The 12,387-nt window shown below is 38.5% G+C and overlaps 1 long non-coding RNA gene across 1 annotated transcript; it reads left to right on the top strand.

Moving 5' to 3' along the window:
* The first annotated feature begins 481 nt into the window (after nucleotides 1-481).
* On the top strand, nucleotides 482-9,295 carry LOC124961105 (uncharacterized). Its single transcript, XR_007104237.1, has 3 exons — nucleotides 482-535; nucleotides 7,893-7,993; nucleotides 8,950-9,295. It is a non-coding gene; the product is annotated as an uncharacterized LOC124961105 (long non-coding RNA).
* The last annotated feature ends 3,092 nt before the right edge of the window (nucleotides 9,296-12,387 follow it).

Genomic DNA, 12,387 nt, shown 5'->3' with positions numbered 1-12,387 from the left:
AAAGTATCTTGTTATTTTTACTAAAGAGAATTTTCCATGGAAGAGAATGAAGTCATTAACTTTCTGATCCATTTTACTTAGATAGATTACTCAGATCAAGCATGATAAATCTTTTTTCTTTTACATACAAGTAAATGAAACTGGCACTGCCCACTATTTTTTCCTTAAAGGTACTGATTGTTGTGAGTCTCTTGTACTTTATACAGGTGCTGAAGAATAATTATTTGCTTAAGCTGGCACATGTAATAGGACTTGTGCTTAAACAAACAAGTTTGGTTTTAGGCCCAACTGAAGCTTGTTATTTATGCATCTGTAAAGGAAACTGTTGGCCAAGCAGACAGGTAAGGGCCAAAAAGTATAATGGTGCAGTTATTTGTGTTTGATTTGTAACTGGAAAAATTTCCTCACTTAGAAAAAAGCAACTTTCGGCGATCCAAGATGGCGGCCTAGAGGGTGACTGCACCCCCAGTCGCTCCAGAACCCAGGAGTTAAGAAGGGGAGGCATTGAGAGACTCGGACTGAAATAGAGCCACAGGTGAGTCTGCCCACTGGGTAAAGCTCGGCCCGGGTGGCAGGCCCAGATAGAGGTGGCTTATCGGAACCGGGCAGGGTAGCTAGAGTCATCCACAGGCAGCCCTGGGCACTCCGGCGGTGGGCCCCGCCCACACAGCCAGCTTCTCCAGGTTCTCAGAATGGAACTGGCCCGCTAGTGAGAGCCTTTCTGACCAGAACAAGCTCTGAGTCCCAGAGCCAGTGTAGCGCAGCGTACTCCGGCACGCAAGCAGCTTCAGAGACCAGGATAGGGCAGCCAGAGACTTCCCCAAGTAGCCTGGACCCCTGCGGTGGGAGGTGCCTTTCAAGGCTAGCTTCTCGGAGCAGACCGCCCAGTGAGAGGCTTTCTACATAGAACCAGCCACAAGCCCCCGAACCAACAGAGAGCTTCGATCCGCAAGCAGCCTCTGGGATCAGGGCAGGGCAGCCAGAGACCTCTTCAGGCGGCTATGCCCACTCCGGCTGCAGGCTCTCTTCACGGGGTGATCCAAGATGGTGGCCTAGAGGGAGACTGCACCCCCAGTCGCTCCAGAACCCAGGAGTTAAGAAGGGGAGGCATTGGAGAGACTCGGACTGAAATAGAGCCACGGGTGAGTCTGCCCACTGGGTAAAGCTCGGCCCGGGGGGCAGGCCCAGATAGAGGTGGCTTATCGGAGCCGGGCAGGGCTAGCTAGAGTCTTCCCAAGGTAGCCTTCCACACTCCGGCAGTGGGCTCCTCCCACACGGCCAGCTGCACGGTGCAGGCCCACAGTGAGAACCTTTCCGCACAGAGCCAGTTCCAAACCGTGGAACCAGTAGGGGGCTAGGGTCAGTTTTCTTCGGATGCACTGCATTATCAGATTCCTCCAAGACATCAGGCTACTGAAGGCTGGGAGGTGATACACTGGAAATCTACCGGGACACTATAAACCAATAGCGGAAAACTGCAATATCTCAGGGTCCCACTGACAGCTGACCAATATGAGAAAACAAGGGAAGAAAATGTCCCAAACAAACCTAGATACTACATCAATAAAACCCAATGACAGCACAGCAGAAGAAATGTCAGAAAGGGAGTTCAGAATATACGTAATTCAAATGATCAGGGAAGCTAATGAGGAGATGAAAGAGGAAATGCAGGCATTAAATGATCGCACCAATCAACAGTTAAAAGACCAAATACGGGAAGCAAGAGATCATTTCAATAAAGAGTTAGAGATACTGAAAAAAAAACAAACTGAAATACTTGAAATGAAGGAAACAATAAACCAAGTTAAAAACTCCATAGAAAGCATAACCAATAGGATAGAACACCTGGAAGACAGAACCTCAGACATTGAAGACAAATTATTTAATCTTGAAAGCAAAGTTGGCCAAACAGAAAAGATGGTAAGAAATCATGCACAGAATCTACAAGAATTATGGGATATCATGAAAAGGCCAAATTTAAGAATTATTGGGATTGAGGAAGGCTTAGAGAAACAAACCAAAGGAATGAACAATCTATTCAATGAAATAATAACAGAAAATTTCCCAAATCTGAAGAATGAAATGGAAAACCAAGTACAAAAGGCTTATAGAACTCCAAACATACAAAATTACAACAGACCCACACCAAGGCACATTATTATGAAATACCTAACATACAAAATAAAGACAGAATTTTAAAGGCCGCAAGAGAAAAGAATCAAATTACATTCAGAGGGAAACCAATACGGATATCAGCAGATTTTTCAATCCAGACCCTAAAAGCTAGAAGGGCCTGGAACAACATATACCAAGTCCTGAAAGAAAACGGATGCCAACGAAGAATCTTATACCCAGCAAAACTTACCTTCAAATTTGACGATGAAATAAGATCCTTCCATGATAAACAAAAGCTAAAGGAATTTACAAAAAGAAAGCCAGCATTACAGAACATTCTCAGCAAAATATTCCATGAGGAAGAGATGAAAAACAACGATGCAAATCAGCAACAGGAGGCGCTAGCCTAAAGGAATAGCCAAAAAAAGGAGAAACCAAATCAAGTCAAAAACAAATATGAGTCAATTGACTGGGAATACAAATCATATCACAATAATAACCCTGAATGTTAATGGCCTGAATTCATCAATCAAAAGACACAGACTGGCAGATTGGATTAAAAAGAAAAATCCAACAATATGCTGCCTGCAAGAGACTCATCTCATAGAAAGAGACACCCATAGACTAAAGGTGAAAGGATGGGGAAAAACATACCATGCACACGGACACAGCAAAAAAGCTGGAGTATCCATCCTCATCTCAGATAATATGGACTTCAAACCAAAACTAGTCAGAAGGGATAAAGAAGGACATTACATGCTGCTAAAGGGAAGCATAAATCAGCAATACATAACAATCATAAATATCTATGCCCCGAACATTGGCTCATCCACGTACGTCAAACAAATCCTTCTCAATTCCAGAAATCAAATAGACCACAACACAATAATACTAGGTGATTTTAACACACCTCTCTCACCACTGGATAGATCGTCCAAACAAAAATTGAATAAAGAAACTATAGATCTCAACAACACAATCAACAATTTAGACTTAACGGACATATATAGAATATACCATCCAACAAAGAACGAATACACTTTCTTCTCAGCAGCACATGGATCCTTCTCTAAAATAGACCATATTTTATGCCACAAAGCTACTGTTAGCAAATACAAGAAGATAGAGATACTACCTTGTACTCTATCAGATCATAATGGATTGAAATTAGAAATAAATGACAGAATGAAAAACAGAAACTTCTCCAATACTTGGAGACTAAATAATACACTATTATATGATGAATGGATAACAGAAGACATCAGGAGGGAAATAAAAAAATTCTTAGAAGTAAACGAGAACAAAGACACATCATATCAAAATCTCTGGGACACTATGAAAGCAGTACTTAGAGGAAGATTTATTTCATGGGGCGCATTCAAAAAAAGAAGTAGAAATCAACAAATAAACGACTTAACACTACAGCTCAAAGCGCTAGAAAAAGAAGAGCAGACCAATACCAAAAGTAGTAGAAGACAGGAAATAGTTAAAATCAGAGCCGAAATCAACAAAATCGAAACAAAAGAAACGATTGGAAAAATTAACAAAATAAATAGTTGGTTCTTTGAAAAAATAAATAAAACTGATAAACCCTTAGCCACACTAACAAAGAGAAAGAGGGAGAAAACCCAAATTACTAAAATTTGGAATGAACAAGGAAACATCACAACAGACACGAGTGAAATACAAAACATAATTAGAAGCTATTTCGAAAATCTATACTCCAACAAAACAGAAAACCTCAAAGACATCAGCAAATTTCTAGAGACATATGAATTACCTAAACTGAACGAGGAGGACATACACAACTTAAATAAACCAATTTCAAGCAATGAAATAGAAGAGGTCATCAAAAGCCTACCAACAAAGAAAAGTCCAGGACCAGATGGGTTCTCAGCCGAGTTCTACAAAACCTTTAAAGAAGAGCTCATTCCAATACTCCTCAAACTATTCCATGAAATAGAAGAGGAGGGAACCCTCCCAAACTCGTTCTATGAAGCCAATATCACCCTGATACCTAAACCAGACAGAGACACATAGAGGAAAGAAAATTTCAGACCAATATCCTTAATGAACATTGATGCAAAAATTCTCAACAAAATTTTAGCAAATCGCATACAAATATATATTAAAAAGATAGTGCACCACGATCAAGTGGGTTTTATCCCAGGGATGCAAGGTTGGTTCAACATTCGGAAATCAATAAATGTCATTCACCATATCAACAGACTTAAAGTTAAGAATCACATGATTATCTCAATAGATGCAGAAAAAGCATTCGATAAAATACAGCATCCCTTCATACTCAAAACACTAGAAAAAATTGGGGTAGTGGGAACATTCCTTAACATTATAAAGGCAATCTACGCTAAGCCCATGGCTAATATCATTCTAAATGGTGAAAAACTGAAAGCGTTCCCCCTAAAAACGGGAACAAGGCAGGGATGCCCTCTTTCACCACTTCTATTCAACATCGTCCTTGAGACTCTAGCCAGAGCAATCAGACAAACCAAAGAAATTAAAGGGATACGAATAGGAAAAGAAGAACTCAAACTATCCCTGTTCGCTGATGAAATGATTATATATTTAGAGGAACCTGGAAATTCCACCAGAAAACTTTTAGAACTCATAAGTGAATTCAGTAAAGTAGCAGGTTACAAGATCAATGCTCATAAATCCAATGCATTTTTATACATAAGTGATGAATCTTCAGAAAGAGAAATTAGGAAAACTACCCCATTCACAATAGCATCGAAAAAAATAAAATACTTGGGAATCAATCTCACAAAAGAGGTGAAAGACCTCTACAATGAGAACTACAGAACACTAAAGAAAGAAATTAAAGAAAACCTTAGAAGATGGAAAGATCTCCCATGTTCCTGGATAGGCAGAATTAATATTGTCAAAATGGCTATACTACCTAAAGTGCTATACAGATTCAATGCAATTCCAATTAAAATCCCAATGATGTACCTTACAGAAATAGAGCAAGCAATTATGAAATTCATCTGGAAGAATAAAAAACCTAGAATTGCTAAAGCAATCCTCAGTAGCAAGAGCGAAGCAGGGGGTATTGCATACCAGATCTTCAACTCTACTACAAAGCAATAGTAACAAAAACGGCATGGTATTGGTACCAAAATAGACAGGTAGATCAATGGTACAGAATAGAGGACATGGACACAAACCCAAATGAATACAATTTTCTCATACTAGACAAAGGTTCCAAAAATATGCAATGGAGAAAAGATAGCCTCTTCAACAAATGGTGCTGGGAAAACTGGAAAACTATATGCAATAGAATGAAATTAAACCCCTATCTCTCACCCTACACAAAACTCAACTCAAAATGGATCAAGGACCTCGGAATCAGACCAGAGACCCTGCATCTTATAGAAGAAAAAGTAGGTCCAAATCTTCAACTTGTTGGCTTAGGATCAGACTTCCTTAACAGGACTCCCATAGCACAAGAAATAAAAGCAAGAATCAACAACTGGGATAGATTCAAACTAAAAAGCTTTCTCTCAGCAAAGGAAACTATCAGAAATGTGAAGAGAGAGCCTACAGAGTGGGAGAATATCTTTGCCAACCATACCTCAGATAGAGCGCTAATTTCCAGAATCTATAAAGAACTCAAAAACTCTACACGAAGAATACAAATAATCCAATCAACAAATGGGCTAAGGAAATGAACAGACACTTCACAGAAGAAGATGTACAAGTAATCAACAGATATATGAAAAAATGTTCAACATCCCTAGTAATAAGGGAAATGCAAATCAAAACTACCCTAAGATTTCATCTCACCCCAATTAGAATGGCGATTATCAAGAATACAAGCAACAATAGGTGTTGGCGAGGATGTGGTGAAAAAGGAACACTCATACATTGCTGGTGGGGTTGCAAATTAGTGCAGCTACTCTGGAAAGCAGTGTGGAGATTCCTCAGAAAGCTTGGAATGGAAACACCATTTGACCCAGCTATCCCACTCCTTGGCCTATACCCAAAGGACTTAAAATCAGCATACTACAGAGATACAGCCACATCAATGTTCATTGCTGCTCAATTCACCATAGCCAGATTGTGGAACCAACCTAGATGCCCTTCAGTTGATGAATGGATAAAGAAACTGTGGCATATATATACAATGGAATATTACTCCGCAATGAAGAATGATAAAATTATGGCATTTGTAGGCAAATGGACGAAATTGGAGAATATCATGCTAAGTGAGATAAGCCAATCTCAAAAAACTAAAGGACGAATGATCTCGCTGATAAGCGGATGAGGACATATAATGGGGGGTGGGAGGGGTTAGCATTAGGTTTAGGGTTAGGTTTAGGGTTAGGGATAAGGAGAGTGGTAAGAATGAAGGAAAGAAGGACTGTATAGAGGGAAAAGAGGGGTGGGAGGGGTGGGGGAGAAGGGAAAAAAAAATAAACATCATTGCCCTATGTATGATTTCACAAATGGTATGCTTTGACTCTATGTACAAATAGAGAAACAACATGTATTCCATTTGTATACAATAAAAAAAAAAAAAAGAAAAAAGCAACTTTGAGCTTTTGATTCTTTTCATTTCCTCTGGTGTTTATAGTTAAATGTGGCCCAGATTTATTATTCGTGTTTTTTGTCTAATGAGTTCAAGAAACAGCCATCAATGTTATCTCTCTTTAGTAAACCTTTACTGCTGAATCAGCATTTATACAAATTGTTAAGCAATACTGATGCAGCCACCAGGTACCACTCTTCCCAAAGAGATCCCACCATAATTAAGCTTCTCCAAGGACCCCTACCATAATTAAGCTCTCATCTTATCAGAAAGATTTTTACAAGGAGTGTTATCAGGATTTCACAGGATTTCTACAGAGAGCCCAATATGGTTTGAAACTTCCTCTTTCTTGTAAATGCCAGGTTTGCAAACTAATGCTGTAACAGACTTTTTGGTAGAAACTTGTGGAACCTATCAGCCTAAGAATATGGGGCAAAGAGTACCTGCCGTGCAACCAACCGCTGTTATGTAATGCCCCCTCCCCACTTCCACAAACACACTGGGTTTACATCTCAAAGAATTTCCAAACCCAGGGTCTAGAGATTTTTAGGCATTAGATCCTCTGGACCACTGCAAGTTAAATAAACCTGCTTCCTGAGAATTTCTCAATTGTCCAGCCTCATCTGTCCTACATGGATACAGTCAAGCCTTAGTAAACAGTTAATTTAGGGGAGCAGGGGGAGTTACTGAAGACTCATGCTAGAAATTCCCCATTTTCTCTAAGCTAATTTAAAATTATATCCTTTTCTATATGGTTTTACCTGCATAGAATATTTCCAAAAGAATTCTGCAAGACTTTGTAACTTTTTTTTGGAACTAAAACAATCGAATAAATACACACCAGAAAGCTAGTATTCTCCTTGTGGAAGAATAAAAACATATTTTTAAATGCTGTCAGAAAAAAGACCCCATAAAACAATACATTAAATAGGTGGTAATAAATATCAAATTCAGAAATCAGTTTGTGTCAAGAACAAATGATTGAAGAGAACTGACATGCATTGAAATATGGACTACTCTAGAGAATGCTTCAAGAAAAGAATAAAAGCAATAATAAATAATCATTTATATTATTTCACCTTTTTTGTAAATGATTAATTGATTCAAGGGCAGACAGGGTTAAGTAATTCAAGCACCCAGCATCAATCAGAGACTGAATTTTAGCTTGTGAGGTGCAAACTGGTTTAAAGAACTCAAAGGGTTGTTCTTGGTTGTTTTTTTCTAGGTAAATCATTTCCGGTTTTGGAAGCACTAGTGTTGCTGGGTCATTTGAGCATTTGCTAACTGGAGAGGTCATCCTGGAATAGATCCAAACACCTGGAACAGGTTGGTACTCTAACACCCACCATTGAATGCTGATAAGCACCATGTGGGATGTGTAGCAAGCCTTCTTGGTGGCCTGATGAAGGTACTCAGACTGAGAGAGGCTGGTAAAGGCACATTCTGTACCAGAGATCTCAATAGCACATACTCATCGAACTCCTTCCATAGTCTAGCTCTGTGCCAAGTACTGCAACACAGAGATGAAAAATACCTGCTTTCAAATAGTTCACAAATTCACGTGGGAGAAAAAAAATCATCAAATACAATGGATATAAATAAGAGTTATGGTGGTAGAAAGTGTGTGTGGTATTACTCAAGTGCAGAGGAGGTCTGATTCATCACAATGATGGTGATAGGGTGCGATGGGTAAAGGAAAGGATCCTGAATGAGGTGAATATTTAGGTACATCTTGAGGGTGAAACAAAAATTTGCTCAGAAGATATATGGAGGGGACAGACTATGTCAGGAAGGTGAAGGTGTGAGTGTGCAAGCAGCATTTTGCAAGACTGCTAATAGTCAGCTGTGGTGGGAGTAGTAGGGGATGTCTAGAAGGAGGCGAGACGTGAGGGCTGCATAGGTGGGCCAGAGACAAATGAAGGCAGTTATTTAAGGATTTGATGCAGGATGGTGACATGATGAGAAAGGTAGAATTGCAGAAGTTTTGTAGCATGCTGAGACCATTTACTTGCAATCCTGAGAAAGCAAAATCAGGGAGTTTGCTGGTGTGTGTGTGTGTGCGTGTGTGTGTGTGTATTGCTTCTCTTGAGCCTAGCATATTATTATTATTATTTTAGTATAGAGCTGCAAAGAGAACATCCTTTAAATGTCAATGGACAGAGGTTATTATTGGGCACATTATTATCAACCATAGGTCCATGTCCTACACCTGGGGCATAGCAGCTAGATAGGGAAATTGGTGGAGAATATGGGTGCTGATGTCTTGTCCTCCTCATTCACAGGTGCTGTGGGCTCCTCAAATGAATCCTGTTTGCATTCACATCCCTTATTTCTATACTAAGGGTGGGCTAGAGTTTGAGATTGTAAAGTAATGCCAGGTGGGGACATTCACCACTATAGTAACAGGGACTGCAGAAAATAATGAGAGCTTTCAATTATGACATAGGAATGAAGGATGAAAAGTCCAGGAAGATTTATCTGGAATGGATGAAGTTTCACAGGTGACACTGCTGTTTTAAAATATTTGAAGGATTTTATATGTAAGAGAAGGGATTTTACTTTTTCTACATGGTCATAAAGTATAAATTATACAAACCTATATGAAAAATCGACTTGGTTTGCAATAAAAATTAATGGGCCTATCCTTTGGTGAGTGACTAATACTTGTCATTGTGTTACACTGGGATCTTTAATTCTTTCAACAACTCTGTAAGGTGCACATTTTTTACCTTCAATGTGTAGATGAGGGTCCTCAGGAGCATTCAGGACTGAAATCTGTCTGGCTCCATTGTATCAAGGATCTCTTTGGAATAACTGTTTTGTAAAATACCTCCTTCCCCGGAGTAGAGCTATCTGAGGTGAAATGAACCACGTGCTGAGTAGGTAATTCCCTCTCCATGGGAATAACTTCCATGGATGGCAGTGGAATTCACATATCGCTTAGGATGTTGGATTTCATGGCCTTCAAGGCTCAGTTTAAAGGATAGCTTCTAAGTTCTGTGTCATTTTATAAGTGAATTGGGTACTTACAATAGGACAATGTGTTTTAGTTTCCTGTTGGGATTATATCACATTGCTAGTAACTTACAACGCAGTTTATTCTTTTACATTTCTGGAAGTCAGAGGCCCACTTTTACCCGTCTAAATTAAGATGTCAGCAGAGTTGTCTCCTTCTGGAGGCTCTGATGGAGGACTGTGCCCTCACCTTTCACCCTTCTCATGGCCACCTTCATTCCTTGGCACGTGATCCCTGACACCATCTTCAGGCTGCATCACTCTGATCTCTGCATCTCTTATCACAACACCTTTTCCTCTCCTGTAGTCAAATCTTTCTCTGTCTCTGTCTTTTAAGGGCTGTTGTAATTGCATTGGGTTTACTAAGAACTTGGGATTCATCCTACAATTGATTAAAAGGCTAAAGCATGGATGTATCTAGCATGGTGAAATCTTCCCAGACTTAGGAAAATCCTCTTAAAGAATGAATTCCAATCTACATATGTCCTTCAGATACTCCAACAGACCCCATTAAAGTTATTCTTCAGCACATGCATTACTGATAAAAACAAAGAACAGCTCCACAGGGGAACAAAAAAAAAGGCACTCTAACTTATCTGTTCTCACAAAGGATGGTAGCATTTTAAAATTCAGATAAATAAAATATGTGCCCAGCATCAAAGTCCCAGTGGGCAGATGAAATGCTAAAGTACAAGAATAACCAAGAAAAACTAATCACAAATCAGACAAAGACTAAGCACTACCATTGTTTTACATTATCCCAAACTGCCAGGCCACTGGACCTAGGGGATCTGGGGGAGGAGGGACACATAGAGACCGAAAATTTAATGTTAACACTGGAAATGGGACTTGCCACATTGCCAATCCAATGACAAAAATGAACAGGTCTTGAGTCTAACACCTGATAATAGAGTATCACCCTCTTCTGATGCCAGTTTCCCAAATTCTGCTTCAGGGTTATTTAAGGTCTCAAATTCACCGTATGGGAGTCTCTGAAAGAGGCATTCATGCAACAAGCATTTGTTGAGTATCTAAGTAGGTATGTATTACCTACTAAGGCACTAAGTGAAATACAAAAAGTAAGTAGAGACTCTGTTCCTGAAGGACTTTAAAGCACATAAAAGCCCCTTGCAGCAATTCAAATAATAGTGGCTCACAATATTATCTTGGTTTATGTGTCCTAAGATTATACTCCTGCTTTTAGTTTATGCACTCAATTGAACATAATCATCTTCAGATAACAGGTATTTCTTGCCCAATTGTATATTATCTGCTATAGATAAGATTGAAGAAAATGAAAATGAATTATTTGAACACTGCAGCAAAACAAATAAATGAAACATTTATTGAGGTTTTTCTGTGTGCCACACCCTGCTGAGATCCTGGATTTGTGTGGGTTAATTGTGCAGGATTTCTGTCTTCACCACCCTGTAGGACATTCCTGCTACCAAGGGATCCAACTGGAAGGATCAAAAATATGAATGAAACTATTAAGTAAAATTAAAAGCTAAAGTATGAGTATGAATGGAATATAACTAGATCCTTAATCTTGATAAATGATGTGTCCAGATCATCTTAAATCTCCCAAATTTGAAACTACTTCTTATAAAATGCATTTCTTTTTCTTTTTTTAAAATTCAGGAGACTATAATGGAAAAGTGCAATCATCAGATTCAAAACTTAAAACTATATAAGTGCAGAACTAAAAACTGTATGATGTTGATAAAATTAATCCTACAATTAAACTAGAGGTATTAGAGAGAGATTAAAAATATATATGCAAGAGCAATGAAGAGACATGGAAGACAGTTTTGAGAGTTCTAATATATATCTAACTAGAGTCCCAGGAGAAGGGCAAGAAAAAGGGACCACATGAGCACTGAGATGGCAGTTGCATTCTGCATGGCTAGGAAAGGAAATGAAAACAAAGCCAGATCTATTCACTTCACAACAGACCTGTGGAAGTCAAAGATAAGGAATGAATTTTAAATTACAGAACACATAAAAGATAGGTTGTCTGGAATAGAATAACAGCTAAACAAATAGCTAAAGGACAATAGTGGTCAATGTGATTATCTTAAACCAGCCAAATTATCGTTCAAGAGTCAGAGCAAGGTAAACACATTTAAAAACACATCAAATACTAAGTAAAGCAGTAAAAGATGAATCCAGTATGGGGAGGGATAAATGCAACAGGTAAGTTAAAAGCCATTATAATATACAATTTGATGAAAAGACAGTAAATTTATTTCTTCTTGATAAAAATCACTGTGAAAAGTATAAAATAGACTCTCAACAAAAGTCATAAGATGAGGGGGGTCATTCTTCAGTGGGTTTTTAAACCATATTGATTTGGTTGTCATGGTCAAGAGGACCATTTAATATAAAATTTTAATATAAAAATTAAAGGATAAAACATATATTTAAACAAAATTTAAAATGGATGTACAACCAACAATTACCCAAGCAGCAGAGGAACAGAAACATACAAACAGAAATGTAGAACTATTTCATTACAGCAAAAGGCAAAGGTGTAAAAAAAGTCAAAGAGAATGATAACTAAGATGGTAGGAATTAGCCCCCATATATCATTAATCTTAATGTAATCAAACTCATCTATTGAAAGACAGAGAGTTCATTTAATTATATAATACTATAAAATATGGGTACAGTTCCTTGAAAGAGGCAATTTAAACCCAGACTGA

The sequence above is a fragment of the Sciurus carolinensis genome, chromosome 12 (genome assembly GCF_902686445.1).
Source record: "Sciurus carolinensis chromosome 12, mSciCar1.2, whole genome shotgun sequence".
In the NCBI taxonomy this organism is placed as follows: domain Eukaryota; kingdom Metazoa; phylum Chordata; class Mammalia; order Rodentia; family Sciuridae; genus Sciurus; species Sciurus carolinensis.
The sequence above is the reverse complement of the archived record's forward strand: the minus strand, read 5'-3'. Positions and strand labels throughout refer to the sequence as shown.